Genomic DNA, 17332 nt, shown 5'->3' with positions numbered 1-17332 from the left:
GGCACGGGGAGATTAAGTGATTTGCCCAGAATCACAGGATGTTCAGCGTTCTTGCCGAGACTCGAACCCAGTTCCCCAGATTAAGGGTCGACCTCCTTAGCTGTTAGGCCAACTCCTCTCCCCAAACTTTGACACGCAGTCCTAATATAGATGGATTTGCGTGCATCATATGTTGAACAATTTAAGAAATATTCCATGTCTAGTGTACAATGTTGTAACAAATTAAATGGATTTGAAGAGTTAGTTGATAAATCGCACCAGATGATGCATCAGGTGATGAGATATTTGCTATATCTATCAAGGGCTTGCTTGCCTGGTTCAATAAAGTTCATTGAGAGTGACAAAACAAAAAACAAAAGAAAAAGCAATTATAGAGGGAAACAAAAGATTAAAATGTAAAAATGTATTAAGAATTGAAAAGGTTAAGATAGTTGCTTGTTTTAAGAAAACACAATATATTCAATGTAAAATATGAGCTTTATCGGTACTGTGTGGTATGTTTTCTATGTCTAGGTTACCACGAGATGGCAGCAATGCTTTTAAAATAGAGTTGGGAGTTTGGCTCTTTATGTGATCAAGGCAGGGGACCCTGCTGAAACGCGTTGTAGCCCAAATTTTGAAACAAATTATAATTATACCTCAAGCTTGGATTGCGGTGTCGTGTTCTGGTGCGAGGAGTTCAAGTGCTGATTCTGTTTATGGATATATATATATATATATATATATATATATATATATATATATATAGAGTGCTCGAGGGATCTTGTGCATGGGCAGGACTATTCAGTGCTTATGTCTTTGATAAGGATTCCCCTGGAAGAGAACTAGGAAGCAATTTATCAGCCTATAACTGCACCCCATTGAACATGCCACTTTAATAAAAGGGGGACTCCTTTCCCAGGTGCCTTGAAAAAGACCCAGGTTTGAGCAGTGTTTAAGTCGGTTGCAAAATGGAAATGATTTGTCCACTTCTGTATGATTAAGCATACACATTCTGATGGATACTTCTGCATGCAAATTCCTTGCTTGTAATATCCCAAGAGCCAGACTGGATCCTGAACAGTGGCGGCTCCTCCGCTATGGCGGTGGAGTTACACCCCTCGGTGTTTAAGCAGTGCAACGTAAAGGAAATCTAATATGATAACTGAGTTATGATTTTATGTTTGTGCTGCTTTGCAGGTGGCTGGGCGAGGCTGCTCTGCTCTCTGGGCAGGGGAGGATTGGTTTGCCCACTCCTAAGTGCACATGACTGTTTGGCCAGCCCTCTCGGGTTGCCCAAAACAGTCATGTGCAATTTTATTGTTCTCCATGCAGGATACATTACAGCCTGCATCTACAACATGCTTAGGCTCCCGTTCTCTGGCTGAGCGTCGAACCAGGACACTCAGACTAATCACAACGCTGCAATTGTGATTGTAGTGTTGGGATTGGTCAGGGGAGCCTGGCTGTGCTTCCTGTTCCTTGGGTCAAGACGAGGAGAGCAGGAATAGAGATGCAGGAACCAGCGGCAAGGTAAGTGTTTATATATTGTATCTGATAGACTACTAGCCGCAGATTCCTTAACATAGAATTATCCCCAGGCGTGAGACTGGACCCGGATAACTTTCTTGCCCAGCATCTCTGCGCGCCGGGGGGGCGGTACCGCGCAACTCCGCCCGAAGTCCTCCGCGGGCGTGACATCAGCGAGGTCACATAAGCCCCACCCCGGCGAGCTGACAGCAGTTATCATCTTTTCCGCGTGCAACGCGGACCAGGATCGTGTTCCTGGCCTGTTTTCAGGCCTTCCTTTTACGCTTAGCGTTTTCTTGGGTACAGTGTGCGAATGCCTTCGGGCTTCAAGACGTGCTCGTCTTGCGCTCACAAGATGTCAGCAATGGATCCTCACCCCATCTGTATGTGGTGTTTGGGGGAGCACCACAACTCCATGGACTGCAAGGCGTGTCTGCAAATGAAGCCGAAGTCCCGGCAGGAGCACCGGATGGAACTCCTTTTGGCCCGCATGTCCAGGTCGGCGGCGGCGCCGCGTCAGTCACCTGCGGAGGGCTTCAAGACCCGCTGCTTCCATCTCTGACATCGACCCACCCCAAGGCTGTAAGGGCGTCGCTCACCTGTTGGTAGGTGTCGCAGTTTGTCCCCGAGGCCCGGTCCCCGGCCTGTTGGGGGTGTGGGTTCGCCGCGGGTGGTGCGGCCCCCCGTGTCTTCACCCTATCTGCCTTTTCCCTGGTGCGGTGGCCACCAGAGCCCAGATGGAGGCCTATGCGGCTGCCTTGCAGGCCTCTTTGGCTCTTTCCTCTTCTCCTTCCTCGGACGTCTGCGGATCCCTTGCTGCGTGCGGGGGCTCCTGCGTCATCGCAGACTGGTTTGGATCCAGGTTTGGAGGATGTGGTGCCGTCTGGGTGTGGCCCTTCAGGGTTGCCTCCTTCGGGCCACGGCGCCTCTGCCTCGCCGCAAACCCCCGCGGGGTGACCTGTGGTGTCGCGGGAGGTTGCCGGGGTTCGGGCGTGTCCTCCAGTCCCCCTTTGGGCAGGCGGCGGCCTTGTATGAGGCCGAGGTGATGCCGCTCAGGCGCCGGTGGCTGCTGGCACTGGCGGTGCCGTAGAGGCCCGCTAGGGGTCAGCGTGTCCCTGGGCCCCCCTCATCCCTCCACGCAGGTGGCTGCCTCGTCAGAGGTCGAGTCGATGCCTTTTCGGCGCCGTTCCTTAGCTGCCCCAGCTCCGACCCAGCCCCGGTCTCCCGTGCCACACGCTGTGGTAGAGTTCATTCCGGCGTCCCCTTTGGCGCCAGTCGACGTTGACCTGACACCGGTGGCGGACTATGGCACCGGTTCGACGTCAGGTCGTTGATTCTTCTTCAGACGCCCCTCTTCAGAGGTTCTTCAGCTGTTTTTCTTCTTCTCCGGAGATGGGTTGCCGTGTCGTGGCTTTTCCCCGGTGTCTTCTAAGGACGGCTCTTCACCGTCGCCGCGCCCGCAGTCTTTGCCAGAGGTGCCTCAGGTTCCCCATACATCGGTCCACCCTCCCCGTTTCGAGCTTGGCCTTTCCTTCCTCCGGTTGGGCAGGGGGACAGCCGCCTTAGCTTGCAGCCGTCACCCACGGAGGAACTGCTTTTCCCGCTGCGGGGCCCTACAGAGGCGAGTGCTGCCTTAGCTCGTGCTATTTCCATGGCTGAGGGCATCTTGCGCATGGGCGATCCAGCAGCCCATTTCCCCACAGATCATCTGCTGGAGATTCTCCACCAGGGCTCTGGTGGACGGGAGCTGCTTCTTCCCTTCGAGGCTGCGCTCCACAATTCTCTTTTGGGGGCCTGGGGCATCCTGCCACGGGGACCCGGTGCCCCAGCCTCTTTTGCACCGCCACCGTCTTGCTCCGCATGATCCGGTCTGTCTTTCCCTCCACCCTTCTACCAGCGGCCTTTCCCTCCTTGCCATCGGTGTTGTCTCCCCGGTCGTGGTAGGTCCGCTGGTTGGATTCCTGGGGGCGCAACATCTTTGCCTCCTCCAGTACTGCTTTGCGGGCCCTTAACACTCTGTGTATTAGCCAGAGCCACTTCTTGCTTATGGGACTCGGCGGAGTTCCTTCTGTCTTCTGTCTCTCACGAAGGTGCCTGCATAGATCTGGCACCATGTGTTGGATGGCCGAGAGCTGGCGGCGTTTATTCTTCACTCAGCTCTGGACGTTTCGGAGGTGCTTGGTCGTACCATGGCAACTTTGGTGGCACTTCGTCGCCATGCCTTGCTAAGGGATAGTGTTTTCCCTGAGAACGTTAGAGAACGGCTGGTTGACCTCCCCTTTGATGGCGCTCTGTTCCACACCCCTGTGGATTCTGTCTTTCAGAGATTCCTTGCGGGGCTTCGCCCTCCTCCCCATCAGTGACCTGCCTGTTGGTCTGTGTTTTGGGAGGTGTTCTCCCGTTGTTTTCCTGGGGCCTTGTAACGGGTAGTCCCGGTTGTGTGTTCTGTCTGGTTGGTGTGCCTTGGGGGTCCTTTTGTGGGCCCTTGGTGCTGTTGGCTGCTGATCCGGACCTTTTGTTGCCTTGTGGTTTTGGCTGTTGGTAAGCCCGGTAGGCCCTGAGATTAGACCTTCTGTCTCTTCTTTATTGGCCGCTTCATAAGCCGTCTGTGGGTATTTTCTGTAGGTCTTTATGTTTTGTCCTCTGCTGCGGATATTTTTTCCTAAGAGTTGTTCCCATGGTTCTTGGGATGTAACCTACCCTATGTGGGGTACTTGTAGCTATTATATAGCTCTGTCATGTGCTGGGGAGGTGTGGTCACCCTTTCAGGTTCCTTGCTCTCTCTGGCGTCACGGTATGTCGCAGGTGCGATCTTCTTGCCAATTGTCTTGGAGCAGCTTGTGCTAGGTCCATCCTTCTCCTTGTCGCCATGCCGCTCGGCCGGTCTGGCCTGCTGTCTGCGGCATGGTGTTGTGGCAGTTCCGGATTTTTGTCCTGTGTTTTGGATGGGTCCTCTGCCTGATGCTCCAGAGGGTTTGGCTTTCCTTGGCCTGTGTTCAGGTGGCCGGCTTGGGCCTGTTCTCCGTCTCCCTCTTATTTTCTGCCGGCTCCTCCACTTCTTCGTGGTCTGTGTGTGTGTGTGTGTGTTCTGGCTCGCCCCTCCCTTGGGGTGTGTCCTAGTCCTCCCAGGCCTCTGCCTTCGGTTGGCATCTGCCTTTTCCTGGGTGCGCTGTTCCGGTGTGTTGCCTGTTGCTGTCGACGCGTGCCAGTGCAGGACTACTTGTTCTGCTCCACCATGGTGCTCTTGATGCGTTTCCTTGCACCCCTGCTTCTGGTTCCGTTGGGGCTTCGTGCAACAGTGCTTTTCTTCTTCCGCCTGTACTGTTGGCAGTGGCGCCATTCCGGCCTTGTCTGCTGTTTGCGGCCACAGTGTTTTCAGCTCTTTTCTATCTCTGTGCGCGTGTTTCTTCTAGTGGGCCCTGCCACAGGCTCTACCTCTTCTCACTGGTTTTGAAGTGACCCTTGTGTTCCTTGAGGTATTTGGGTGCTGTCTGCCCCTGCGGGGTGTTGGGCGCTCTCTCTTGGTTGGGCTTAGGATCTCCTGGCCCTTTTCCTTCTTGTTCTTGTGCCATGTCCCCTACTAGGGCCCCGATCTCTCCTGGTGGGGAGGCTCTCTCGAAGGCCCTCCTCCCTTCTTGGTATGGCTAGGGTATCTATTCTACATTAAGCAATCTGCGGCTAGTAGTCTCTATCAGATGTACATGTTACTTACCTTCGGTAACAATGTATCTGGTAGAGACCATTCTAGCTGCAGATTGCTTCACGATCACTACCCACCCTTCCTCCCTGTTCTGCGAGGACCCTCTGCTTGGATTTCTGCAGTCGCCTCCCTCTGGGTGGCTTGTCTTCTGTGGGTGTCCTCCTCGTTTTCTTCCCGTCAGGCTTCCCTCCAGCTGGTTTCTCTCCAGCGTGAGGGCCTTCTTTTGCTCTTTCCCTCTGTCATTAGGGTTTCTGATTCCCACCCGGTCTTCTGCGTTGGGGGTTATTTTACCTGTCCTTTGAACGCCTTCTCCTTTCAGAGGTTATGGCCCTCCTTGGCAATGTAGTCTGCGGATGGATTACCTGTCCTTTGACCTTCTACTCCTTTCAGGCAGTATGGCTATCCTTGGCAGTGTAGTCTGGGGATGGATTGCTGCTGTTCCTCTATTCTGGGGTTGTGGCCCTTCCCTTTGTGGTTGTGGTTGCAGAATGTCTCTCTCTCTTCTGTCACGGCACTTTCCCATGCTTGTGCCTCCAGGATGGCTCTCGCCTTGACTTGCATGGTGGTTCCACGGAGTGGTGCTTTGCGCTTTTCTTGCTCTGGCCTGCTGTCGCCTTCTGGTGCCTTGGTGCCACCTGGTGGTGATTCTCACCTTTTGTTTCTCTCTATTTTGTTCTCTGGTTTTTAGCACACTGTTCCCATGCTATCCTCAGTTTTGTTGTGATGGCTCCACGTTGTGGCGCGGAAAAAGTTCTCCGGAGCAAACTGACGTCAGTGTGCCGGGTTGGGGCTTATGTGACCTCGCTGATGTCACAGCCGCGGAGGATGTCGGGGCGCAGTCACGTGGTACTGCACCCCGGCACACAGATTCTGGGCAAGAAATTTTTCCGGGTCCAGTCTCACGCCTGGGGATAATTCTACGTTGAGGAATCTGCGGCTAGAATCATCTCTACCAGATCCATCGTTGCCGAAGGTAAGTAACTTGTACTTTAAATTGCACCCCCCGTGCCCACCCCACCACCCACTGATCCGGAAACTAGAGGGTGCTGGCTTAATGTCAACTCCTGAAGCTGTATCAGATGAAGTCACTGCAACCATGTAGCGCCCATGCTCGTGGAAAAATGTAAGTTCACTTTTTTCCCTCTGCGTGTGAAGTGGATCCAGATTTTCCTCTGTTTGAGTTGTCCCTATTCCTCACAGAAAATGTACTTAAAAGTGCAAGTACGATGCTTCTGTTAGACCTTGTACCATTGGCGCGAGTCTCCCTTCCATTTTTTCTGATTGCCTCCTCTGTTTTTTATATGTTTTGCTGGTTTAGATGCTTTGGCCACTGTGGCACTGCTATTCAGTGCAACAGTGCAAGTGCTCCCCATGTTAAATTGATGTATTGATTAGTGACTCCATGATTGGGTTATTTGGTTTACTTGTCAGACCCTAGTACAGTGCACCATGTGTGCCACGGGCTTGTAAATCAAATGCTGCTGGTGGGCTTGCAGCACTGGTTGTGCCACCCACAGAAGCAGCTTGTAAAGTGTGTCTCAGGCCATTTTAACTGGCCAAGTGCACCCACTTGCCAGTCTCTTAACCTTCCCTTTTCTTCATATCAGACATCCCTATGGTAGGCCCAAGGGCAGGGTGCATTGTAAGTATAAGGTAGGACATGCGCTGGTGGGTGTGTGGCATGTCCTAATAGTGAATTACAGCCATTTTCGTTTTTCACTATTGCAAGGCTACCTGTTCCCCATAGGCCAGAATGGGCAGTTTGATTATTACATCTTATAATCCTAACTGACTCAGGGAACTAGGTAGAAATTCGAGTGTAGTATGCCTGAACTCAGAATGATAAAATACATCTTTTAGTGAAGTTGGCTTTAACATTCTGTGTTTGAAAATACCACTTTTAGAAAGTAGGTATTTTCTTGCTTAACTGTCCAAGACTGCCTCTGCTAGGTTATGTATTGTGTGTCTGGAGTTTGAGTGACAGGGGCTGGGGGATTCCAGGAGACAGGGTGAGTCATCACAGGGCTGAATAGAGAGATTTGCATGTAGATGGGTGGGAGGAGCTGCACCTGAGACCTGAATAGGGCTGTGCCTTCCCGCCACAATGCTGGCTCCACTTCCTGTGGTGTCTCTGATGTCCCTGGCCTACACTGTGAAAGGAAAGGAGGAGTCTTGTCAACAATGTGCTCCAGGACTGACAAACTGGTTTGGACTAAGCAGAGGCCTCTCTGCCTTCAGAGAACAAAGAGAAAAGTAGCATAACTATGGGGACCCAGACCCCAAGACTTTAGATCACTTCTGGAATAACAAGACAAACCTCTGCCAAGGAGAAGACCCAAAGGAAGCTGTAGGAGTTGTACTGCCCCCCTGCCAGTGTGCTGGGTTGGCCTACAGTGGTTTCTTCAGTGCCAAGGAGAGGAGAAGGATCTTTCAAAGGACTTTCATCATCTTGCAGAATATTACTCCAAGGGCTTGAACTTGTGCTTGCCTCCTGCTGAAGTTTTAGGGACAAAAGACTTCACCACCAGCTCCCCTCTGAATTTCCATGCTGGGAATTCTATCTGCAGAAGCCTGCGTGTCGCTGGGAGCTGGAATCGCGACGCAACAAGAAGCGTGTCACCGCCGCAGCTGTAGTCGTCGCATCACCAGAGAAGCGTGCCGCCGCATCTCCCCGGAAGTGTGTCTTCATCAGAGAAGCATGTCGCAGGGCCTGCCGCGGCTCCAAAGTGCAGAGTCGCCGCAAGGCTGCCAGAGCGTGCACGCATCGTCTCAATCATTGTCGCATCACATCGAGGCGCCATCTTGCTGCATCGCAACCGGGCCGCAGTACAAGAATCTACGCATCACCTCCTCTCTGGTAAGGATCAAGACGCATCTCATACTCTGCGCAAGCATTGAGGCGCATCGTCTACCCCGAAGCAAGGAACCGACGCATCTCCAACGCTGTGAGCCTTTTGTTTATTTTGCGTTACGCATCCAGGTACTTTTGTAAGAACTGTCGCATTTAGCATCAACTTGAACTTAGTTAATTCTACCATCTTTAAGTCGTTTCGTTTGAAAAACTTTATTCGATTCATGTGAATCATAAAAGTACATGGTCACAATAATAAAGCACTGCTTAAAAATATTATTCCATATTACATTTTACACATACATCATTAAGTCAATTTTGAGTACAGTATTGTGGATGTTTGTGGTCTTGTGTGAAGTCTATATAAAGAATACTTATTTTTTATAAAACCCGTTTGGTGTCCATCTGTAGTGTTTTCACTGTATTACTGAATGTGTTCACAAATGCTTAACACACTGCCTCTGAGATAAGCCTGTCTGCTCGTGCCAATCTATCAAGGGGGTGAGCAGGGGTTATCCAGTAGTGTAATCCCCTTTCCCTGGCTTAGAAGCAAGGGTCACTATTTGGTCAAAGGTACCTACCTCTGCCAACTAGAGACCCCAAGTTCTAACATTGGTGGTCAGCGGTGAGGATTTGGACCTGCCTTTGTGACTGATGTACAGTAATTGGTGTACACTACTAGTGAGTGCAGACCAAAGGCAACCACATACTTTTTGGTAGAGTTCTTTTTTTCCTTGGACTGTTATTTTTTTCCTGAGAACTGCCATGAGTAGGCCAGCATCTGTTGCATCTATGGATCTCGAGTTTGAGGAAGGGAGGTTGGAAACCTACACTTTGAAACAGCTCAAGCATCTCTGCAAGAAATTGAAAGTTGCTACACCAGTCATTTCTAAAAAGGATGACTACCAAAAGGCGCTGAGGGCCTGGGTAGAAGCAAGAAATGCCCCATAGTCAGTGGTGGAGCCAGATGAGGATGCAGATGGGCAACTGGATAGGCCAGTGTTTCCAGCCAGGTAAGGAGTGCCGTCCCCACCTGGCAGTAGTATGTCTTCCAAAGATCTGTCCCCCAGAGAGTTGGAAGACGGGGAGAAATAGGGCACACAAGCTAGAGATGGCTAAGCTTAAGATGGAGGGTCAGAGGGAAATAGAGAATAAAAAGTTGTCCTTGGAGAGAGAGAGAGAGAGAGAGAGAGAATGGAGCATGAGAGGATGTTGAAGGAGTTAGAGATCAAGGCAAAGGGCTTAGAGATCGCTCCCTCTGGTGGCAGCACACCATCTGTGCCTTCAGAAAGCAGAGTGTATATTCCCAAGGATGTCATCGAAGATTTCCACTAGCATGAGGATATTGGGCAGTGGTTTGAAGCCTGAGATAGCAATGTTGGCCCACCGGGTCCGTGAGAAGGATTGGGGAGCTGGGGTGTGGGGCCGCTTTGTGAGTGAGGGATACTTTGTTAGACCTGCCCAGTGAGACTAGGATGTCTTATGCCCACATGAAGGAAGCCCTAATGACAAGGTATGGTTTTACCTCAGAGCTCTATAGACAGAGGTTTAGGAGTTACAAGAAGCTGGAGGGAACCACTTGGGTAGAATGTGTCTTTCTGTTGCAGAGCTGTGGATGGTTGGGTGAAGGGTAGCAAAGTGGATACTTTTGAAGAGCTCTATGATTTGTTTGCATGGGAGCACTTGTCTGCTAACTGTTTTCCAGTGCTACGCCAGCACCTTATTGATAGCAAGTTAACTAACCCTAGGAAGCTTGCTGAGGAGGCGGACTGCTGGGTCAGTACCAGGGTCCACAAGGGTCATGTGGGAGATGCCGCCAAGGGTGGGCAGGGTCCCCAGCAAAAGAGTGGGGGGGACAAGGGTAAACAGAGGGAGTTCCAGAAAGGGCCCAAAGTTATTCCCAAGGGAACCAAGGGAAAGGTTCCCAGTCTCCCCCTGAGAAGAAGTAAGAGGACCCGACAGGTAAACCTGTTCAGAGGGGCCCCCTACAAGTGCTTTACGTGTGGTCAAGTGGGTCACCATTGGTTTGATGCACAGTGTCCCATGAAGGATTCCAAAGTGCCAACACGTGCACCACCCTGTCAGATGGTGAGTGTAGCCCTGGGAGGAGAGAAGGGAGCCCGAGGTGGGTGGGGTCCCGCAGAAATGTCCCTTGTCTCATTAGGAGACTTTGAGATGGTCCCTAAAACTCAGCTGCCTGATAACACTAAAAAATACAGGCCGTGGGTGACCATCAATGGCCATAGAGTGGAGGCTCCTAGAGACACAGGAGCCAGTGTGACAGCTGTCAAGTGTCACCTGGTGTCTCAATAGCAGGTTGTTCTCAGTGCCTTTTACCCAGTTGTTGCTGCTGACAACACAGAGAGCCACTGCAAGGTGGCTCAGGTTCCCTTACGGGGGAGGGGGGGGGGTCTCTGGTACTCTTCAAGTAGCTGGATTGTCTGTTGGGCAATGATTTGGAAAGCTCCCCTTGGGCTAAGGTGGAGAAGAAGGCTCATTTGGAGATTTTGGGTCTGCCTGAGTGGGCATGTTTAGCCACTTGTTCTATGGCAGCCAGTAATGGTGTTCAAGAGGTCCTGGAGCCTGAAAGGATGGCCCAGGGACCTGCCTTAAAGAGAAGAGGTAGGGGACGCAGGAAACCAGCCCCCAGTGTTCCCACGGTCCAGGAGGAGGCAGACCTTGAGAGGGATGCCCTGGAACCTACAGGGGAACAGGTTGCTGAACTGGGGTACCTGCCTGAGCTGACCCATTAGCAGCAAGTAGGAGGACCCTCCAGGGAGGAATTTTGTGCAGAACAGAAGTGCCCTTCTCTTGTGGGTTTGCGGCAACAGGCCACAAACCAGGCAGCAGGTGATCAGTCTGGATCACATTGGATCTACTGGGAGCACGACCTCCTGTATACAGAGCCGAAGGTTGCTGAGCCTGGATCAGCCCGTGCGCTGGTGGTACCCCAGCGCTTCAGAGCCTTCCTACTGGGGTTGGCTCATGATGTACCTTTAGCTGGACATCTGGGGCAGGACAAGACCTTTGAGAGGCTTGTCACACACTTTTATTGGCCCCAGATGCGGAAGAGTTCAGACACTCATTGTAGGATCTGTCAAACTTGCCAGGCAAGTGGGAAAAGTGGAAGAAAGCAAAAGGCTCCTCTCCAACCTTTTCCTGTAGTCAGTACCCCCTTTGAACGGGTGGGTATTGACATTGTGGGGCCACTGGACCCCAAGACAGCCATGGGCAACAGGTTTATCTTGGTCTTGGTGGACCATGCCACCCGGTACCCGGAAGTCATCCTGCTCAGGACAGTGACAGCCCCCGTGGTGGGATGTGCACTGATGGGATCTTCTTCTGCGTGGGGTTCCCCAGAGAGGTGGTGTCAGACCGTGATACCAACTTCATATCCAGTTATATGAAGTCCCTGTGGAAGGAGTGTGGTGTTACATACAAGTTCACCACTTCTTACCACCACCAAGGTAATAGGCTGGGCTGGTTGAGAGATTCAACCGTACCCTTAAAGGCATGATCATGGGTCTTAAGGAACCAATGAGGCATAAGTGGGACGTCCTCTTGCCATGCCTTCGGTTTGCTTACCGTGAAGTGCCACAAAAGTCCCTAGGGTTCAGTCCCTTTGAACTGTTGTATGGACACCCGGTAAGAGGACCTTTGAGTCTGGTCAAGGAAGGCTGGGTGCAATCTCCCAGGAAACCTCCCCAGGATGTATACAGTTACATGCTGGCCTTCAGGATCCAGACTCAGCCATTCAGAGAGCTCACTCAGGCGAATCTGGAAGCCAGCCAGGAAGAGATGAAGCGGTGGTACGATCAGAATGCCACTCTGATTGAGCTTCAACCTGGACAGAAAGTTTGGGTCATAGCCCCTGTAGAGCCTTGTGCGCTCCAGGACAGGTGGACCGGTCCATTTGAGGTGGTGGAGTACAAGAGTGATGTCACCTACCTGGTGAACTTGCAGTCTCCAAGGAACCCTTTGCGGGTCCTACATGTTAACCACCTGAAGCCCCATTTAGAAAGGTCTGAAGTGGGCATTACCTAGCGACAGATGATGGAATGGAGGAGGAGACAGAGCCTCTTCCTGACCTCCTGTCTACAACAGAGCAAGATGGGTCAGTGGATGGTGTCAGCCTCTCTGCCACCCTGACCCCTGATCAGCAGCAAGATTGTCGCCAACTGTTCGGACAATTCTCCAAGTCTCCAAGATGTTTGTCTTAGGGGTGATTGAGTCCTCCAACACTCCTTGGGCCAGCCCAGTGGTCTTGGTCCCAAAGGCTGCCTCGCCTGGTACCACACCCGAACTCCGGTTCTGTGTGGAATACCGAGGACTCAATTCAGTCACCAGGACTGACGCGCACCCCATCCCCAAAGCAGACGAGCTCATTGATCAGTTAGGGGCTGCACGGTACCTCAGCACATTTGATTTGACGTCTGGGTACTGGCAGATCGCCCTAACTGATGGGGCCAAAGAGAGGTCAGCATTCTCCACACCAGATGGGCACTACCCATTCCGGGTTATGCCCTTTGGGATGAAGAATGCCCCTGCCACCTTTCAGAGGTTGGTCAATCAGGTGTTGGCTTGGCTGGAAGATTTCAGTGCCGCCTACCTGGATGACTTTGCAGTGTTCAGCGCCAGTTGGGAAGAAAATCTGCGCCACCTCTGGGAAGTGTTGATGGCACTGCGCAAGGCAGGCCTCACGATCAAGGCGAGTAAGGGCCAGATCGGGCAGGGTTCCGTGGTGTACTTGGGGCACCAGGTAGGGAACGGCCAGGTGGCGCCCCTACAACCCAAGATTAATACCATCCTGGCATGGGAACCCCCTAAGACTCAGACACAGGTGAGAGCCTTTTTAGGACTCACGGGGTATTAAAGGAGCTTTGTCAAGGGTTATGGCACTATTGTTGCCCCCTTGACTGAGCTGACTTCCAGGAAGCAGCCCAAGAAAGTGAACTGGACTGACACCTGTCAGAAGGCTTTTGACGCTCTGAAGACTGCCATGTGCACAGCACCCATGCTTCAAGCACCCAACTCCTCAAAAGAATTAATTGTTCAAACAGATGCTTCAGAGCATGGTGTGGGGGCTGTTCTATCACAGATTAATGAGGAGAGCCAAGACCAACCTGTAGCCTTCATCAGTAGGAGGTTACTTCCACGGGAACAGAGGTGGAGTGCAATTGCGCGTGAGGCATTTGCTGTGGTCTGGGCACTGAAGAAGTTGAGACCATACCTGTTTGGGACTCATTTCCGGGTTCAGACAGACCACAGGCCCCTCAGATGGTTGATGCAGATGAGGGGTGAGAACCCAAAGTTGTTGAGGTGGTCCATTTCCCTACAGGGGATGGACTTTACGGTGGAAGACCGCCCTGGTACAGAACACGCCAATGCTGATGGTCTGTCCAGATCTTTCCCCCTTAGTGATGATAACTCCCAAGGGGAAGTGTAGTTCTTCCCACATTTTAGCTGGAGGGGGACACGTGTTAGACCTGGTACCATTGGCCTGAGTCTCCCTTCCATGTTTTCTGATTGCCTCCTCTGTTTTGATATGTTTTGCTGGTTTAGATGCTTTGGCCACTGTGCCACTGCTATTCAGTGCAACAGTGCAAGTGCTCCCTATGTTAAATTGATGTATTGATTAGTGACTCCATGATTGGGTTATTTGGTTTACTTGTCAGACCCTAGTACAGTGCACCATGCATGCCCAGGGCTTGTAAATCAAATGCTGCTGGTGGGCTTGCAGCACTGGCTGTGCCACCCACAGAAGCAGCTTGTAAAGTGTGTCTCAGGCCATTTTAACTGGCCAAGTGCACCCACTTGCCAGTCTCTTAACCTTCCCTTTTCTTCATATCAGACATCCCTATGGTAGGCCCAAGGGCAGGGTGCATTGTAAGTATAAGGTAGGACATGCGCTGGTGGGTGTGTGGCATGTCCTAATAGTGAATTACAGCCATTTTCGTTTTTCACTATTGCAAGGCTACCTGTTCCCCATAGGCCAGAATGGGCAGTTTGATTATTACATCTTATAATCCTAACTGACTCAGGGAACTAGGTAGAAATTCGAGTGTAGTATGCCTGAACTCAGAATGATAAAATACATCTTTTAGTGAAGTTGGCTTTAACATTCTGTGTTTGAAAATACCACTTTTAGAAAGTAGGTATTTTCTTGCTTAACTGTCCAAGACTGCCTCTGCTAGGTTATGTATTGTGTGTCTGGAGTTTGAGTGACAGGGGCTGGGGGATTCCAGGAGACAGGGTGAGTCATCACAGGGCTGAATAGAGAGATTTGCATGTAGATGGGTGGGAGGAGCTGCACCTGAGACCTGAATAGGGCTGTGCCTTCCCGCCACAATGCTGGCTCCACTTCCTGTGGTGTCTCTGATGTCCCTGGCCTACACTGTGAAAGGAAAGGAGGAGTCTTGTCAACAATGTGCTCCAGGACTGACAAACTGGTTTGGACTAAGCAGAGGCCTCTCTGCCTTCAGAGAACAAAGAGAAAAGTAGCATAACTATGGGGACCCAGACCCCAAGACTTTAGATCACTTCTGGAATAACAAGACAAACCTCTGCCAAGGAGAAGACCCAAAGGAAGCTGTAGGAGTTGTACTGCCCCCCTGCCAGTGTGCTGGGTTGGCCTACAGTGGTTTCTTCAGTGCCAAGGAGAGGAGAAGGATCTTTCAAAGGACTTTCATCATCTTGCAGAATATTACTCCAAGGGCTTGAACTTGTGCTTGCCTCCTGCTGAAGTTTTAGGGACAAAAGACTTCACCACCAGCTCCCCTCTGAATTTCCATGCTGGGAATTCTATCTGCAGAAGCCTGCGTGTCGCTGGGAGCTGGAATCGCGACGCAACAAGAAGCGTGTCACCGCCGCAGCTGTAGTCGTCGCATCACCAGAGAAGCGTGCCGCCGCATCTCCCCGGAAGTGTGTCTTCATCAGAGAAGCATGTCGCAGGGCCTGCCGCGGCTCCAAAGTGCAGAGTCGCCGCAAGGCTGCCAGAGCGTGCACGCATCGTCTCAATCATTGTCGCATCACATCGAGGCGCCATCTTGCTGCATCGCAACCGGGCCGCAGTACAAGAATCTACGCATCACCTCCTCTCTGGTAAGGATCAAGACGCATCTCATACTCTGCGCAAGCATTGAGGCGCATCGTCTACCCCGAAGCAAGGAACCGACGCATCTCCAACGCTGTGAGCCTTTTGTTTATTTTGCGTTACGCATCCAGGTACTTTTGTAAGAACTGTCGCATTTAGCATCAACTTGAACTTAGTTAATTCTACCATCTTTAAGTCGTTTCGTTTGAAAAACTTTATTCGATTCATGTGAATCATAAAAGTACATGGTCACAATAATAAAGCACTGCTTAAAAATATTATTCCATATTACATTTTACACATACATCATTAAGTCAATTTTGAGTACAGTATTGTGGATGTTTGTGGTCTTGTGTGAAGTCTATATAAAGAATACTTATTTTTTATAAAACCCGTTTGGTGTCCATCTGTAGTGTTTTCACTGTATTACTGAATGTGTTCACAAATGCTTAACACACTGCCTCTGAGATAAGCCTGTCTGCTCGTGCCAATCTATCAAGGGGGTGAGCAGGGGTTATCCAGTAGTGTAATCCCCTTTCCCTGGCTTAGAAGCAAGGGTCACTATTTGGTCAAAGGTACCTACCTCTGCCAACTAGAGACCCCAAGTTCTAACATTGGTGGTCAGCGGTGAGGATTTGGACCTGCCTTTGTGACTGATGTACAGTAATTGGTGTACACTACTAGTGAGTGCAGACCAAAGGCAACCACATACTTTTTGGTAGAGTTCTTTTTTTCCTTGGACTGTTATTTTTTTCCTGAGAACTGCCATGAGTAGGCCAGCATCTGTTGCATCTATGGATCTCGAGTTTGAGGAAGGGAGGTTGGAAACCTACACTTTGAAACAGCTCAAGCATCTCTGCAAGAAATTGAAAGTTGCTACACCAGTCATTTCTAAAAAGGATGACTACCAAAAGGCGCTGAGGGCCTGGGTAGAAGCAAGAAATGCCCCATAGTCAGTGGTGGAGCCAGATGAGGATGCAGATGGGCAACTGGATAGGCCAGTGTTTCCAGCCAGGTAAGGAGTGCCGTCCCCACCTGGCAGTAGTATGTCTTCCAAAGATCTGTCCCCCAGAGAGTTGGAAGACGGGGAGAAATAGGGCACACAAGCTAGAGATGGCTAAGCTTAAGATGGAGGGTCAGAGGGAAATAGAGAATAAAAAGTTGTCCTTGGAGAGAGAGAGAGAGAGAGAGAGAGAATGGAGCATGAGAGGATGTTGAAGGAGTTAGAGATCAAGGCAAAGGGCTTAGAGATCGCTCCCTCTGGTGGCAGCACACCATCTGTGCCTTCAGAAAGCAGAGTGTATATTCCCAAGGATGTCATCGAAGATTTCCACTAGCATGAGGATATTGGGCAGTGGTTTGAAGCCTGAGATAGCAATGTTGGCCCACCGGGTCCGTGAGAAGGATTGGGGAGCTGGGGTGTGGGGCCGCTTTGTGAGTGAGGGATACTTTGTTAGACCTGCCCAGTGAGACTAGGATGTCTTATGCCCACATGAAGGAAGCCCTAATGACAAGGTATGGTTTTACCTCAGAGCTCTATAGACAGAGGTTTAGGAGTTACAAGAAGCTGGAGGGAACCACTTGGGTAGAATGTGTCTTTCTGTTGCAGAGCTGTGGATGGTTGGGTGAAGGGTAGCAAAGTGGATACTTTTGAAGAGCTCTATGATTTGTTTGCATGGGAGCACTTGTCTGCTAACTGTTTTCCAGTGCTACGCCAGCACCTTATTGATAGCAAGTTAACTAACCCTAGGAAGCTTGCTGAGGAGGCGGACTGCTGGGTCAGTACCAGGGTCCACAAGGGTCATGTGGGAGATGCCGCCAAGGGTGGGCAGGGTCCCCAGCAAAAGAGTGGGGGGGACAAGGGTAAACAGAGGGAGTTCCAGAAAGGGCCCAAAGTTATTCCCAAGGGAACCAAGGGAAAGGTTCCCAGTCTCCCCCTGAGAAGAAGTAAGAGGACCCGACAGGTAAACCTGTTCAGAGGGGCCCCCTACAAGTGCTTTACGTGTGGTCAAGTGGGTCACCATTGGTTTGATGCACAGTGTCCCATGAAGGATTCCAAAGTGCCAACACGTGCACCACCCTGTCAGATGGTGAGTGTAGCCCTGGGAGGAGAGAAGGGAGCCCGAGGTGGGTGGGGTCCCGCAGAAATGTCCCTTGTCTCATTAGGAGACTTTGAGAT

The sequence above is a fragment of the Triturus cristatus genome, chromosome 3_1, assembly GCF_964204655.1.
Source record: "Triturus cristatus chromosome 3_1, aTriCri1.1, whole genome shotgun sequence".
NCBI lineage: Eukaryota > Metazoa > Chordata > Amphibia > Caudata > Salamandridae > Triturus > Triturus cristatus.
The sequence above is the reverse complement of the archived record's forward strand: the minus strand, read 5'-3'. Positions refer to the sequence as shown.